Source organism: Athene cunicularia (assembly GCF_003259725.1).
Source record: "Athene cunicularia isolate RWA chromosome 2 unlocalized genomic scaffold, athCun1 chr2_part1, whole genome shotgun sequence".
Lineage (NCBI taxonomy): Eukaryota > Metazoa > Chordata > Aves > Strigiformes > Strigidae > Athene > Athene cunicularia.
The window spans coordinates 31,435,146-31,437,531 of record NW_020799095.1 but is presented as its reverse complement, the minus strand read 5'-3'; positions in this window follow the sequence as shown (position 1 = coordinate 31,437,531).

The following is a 2,386-nucleotide window of genomic DNA, read 5'->3' as shown; positions in this document are numbered from 1 at the left end:
GTAGTTCTACAGTAGCTCAGACCACAAGTCCATCTAATAAATTGTCTTCTCTCTTACAGAGTTTTATAATGGACACTTCCAGGAGTGTATAAATAAGCATATACTGAATAATTCTTCCTTGCCACATCATCCTGTTTTTTTTGAATTAAAGGTTTAGAAACGTCCTGAGCCAGAGGTCACATTTGGATGACTGTATACAACAGACCCTGTATCCTCCAGAAACAATCAATTTTTTACAATATAAATCCAATGGCAATTAAAAAGCTCATTATTTTATAGGCTTCCATAATATATATCCTTAATCCCCTTGTATTCTAAAGGAAAGCTCCTAGTGCATTTAACCTCATTGCATCCAGTAACCCCATAACAACATCGATCATCTTGTTAACTGTCACTACATGTGCATTTTTACAGTTAATTTTCCCAAATACATTACTTTGACTTTCATAACACTAAACGTAGTTTCCATTTTATTATCTCATAAGTCAGCAGTGGACAAATCTTCTGCAGGTGTACACAGTCAAGCTTTAGTTTTGACAACGGTGAAAAATAATGAGTAATAAGTAAACACTGTTATTAGCTCTTTCTTCCAGGTGACTCAAGGAGTTTTTCAACAGCACAACCTATATTCTCCACGTTTATTGGGTCCTTCAAGTAGAGTTGTTAGGCCTGATTTTCCAAAACAAACCCCACATTTCTATGAACTATCATAGGTATTTCCTAATTCTTTCCTTATTACTGTTTTTACTGGTCTACCTTGGAGAAAATTAGATTAGCTGTTTTACAGTGCTCAGGAGACACAGATTGTTTTACAGGTTGATGTGGTATTTGTGGCTTGCTCTTCCTGTAGCATTGGCACCGTTTTCAAGTATGGGCTATATGTAATAGAGTAAACAGCAATTTCAAGTTCTTTTAGAACAATGTCTAGGATTTTTTTCCATTTTTTTATTAAACTATGTCAAATTTGAGAATGTGATCAGTATTACAGTGACTTTCACCCAGTATATCACAAACAAGGCCTTGTGTTCTTGGGATGGATTAACCTTCTGATGTGAGTTTTTGCTCCAAAATGAAGTGATGTATGTGTACATGTACAAGTGCTGTCTGCATGATGGTCCATATAATAAATACAAGTCTATGTGTAGGTAACAAAAGTCTTCCATTATTACTGCTTTCTTTATCTGAAGTCTCTCAACCTGGTGTAGTCAATATCATCTTAGTGAACAGTTAAAATGACAACAAAAACAGGAGAAAAGAAGTAGTTAGAAATTGCCCTGATGTTCTCTGATGTGTCAAAGTGATATTGCTTCTAAGTGCAATTCCATTTCACTTCTTGAAGAATCTGTAAGGAAATAAATGTACCTCATTAAAGTCTGGAAAAACATAAAAAGAACAAAATGGACATTTACTGAAAGACTGTAAGTGGACATTTACAGAAAGACTAGTGATGCAATATCTTCATCCTGACAGTAAGACAAAAAAGTTGGAAATAAAAGTGGGCACATTTATATCCCCAAGAGGGGCAAGTCTGGTGTGTAAACAAGTTTCTGAAATTGAGCCAAGCAAATTCCTGTCAGTTCTGTGTTACTAATGATAATAAGCTAATGTTCTTTGCATTTTTGTAGACTTTTCAGTTTTCAGATTTAAAAGCAATTAACTAATCTTGAGAATGCTTCTGCAAGATAAACACACATTATTATCCTTTTATTAGTGAGGGAGCCGCCGAGGCACATGTTTGTTGATTTGTCAGGTAATTAACTGACTACCAGAACCAACAGTGAATCACCCACATGTCCTCTGTTGCTACTAGAGTACAAACTGACCCTAATAGTGTATATATGATGACAAATGCCGACCTGGAACATTAAAGTGATGGTTCCACAAGACTTGCGGGCTGAAAAATATAAAAAAGAAACAGAAGATAAATAAGAAAATTATCGGTATTTTACTACTACTTCTTCACTTACAGGTCAAACATAAAAACTATACGAAACTATAAGTTGTACATACCACAGTATAGTAGAAAAAAAGACAACTCTAGCTGGAGAGAGACCAGGACATGATCTCATGCATCGTCTAAAAAATGAATTAGGGAATCTGAATCACTTCTCTCGCATCTCCACTGCAGCTCATCTGTTTGCCTCCAGGACTTGCCCCTCGGGGTCTCACCGGCGTTGTTTGGAGCAAGCCCTGCGCCTGCCTTGCTCTGGGGGTACGCCCTGGACGGCTCCGCCTGAGGTAACCCGCACGGCGGCCACGTTGTCCTGCTCAGAAAAAACGTCTCCTGCCACGGCACAGGCGTCGTCGGCTCCGGAGCTGCTGCCGGCGTTTACTCCGTTTAGGACCAACCCGCCGGCCGCAGGCCCGGCCCCGGGCCGGCCGGCCG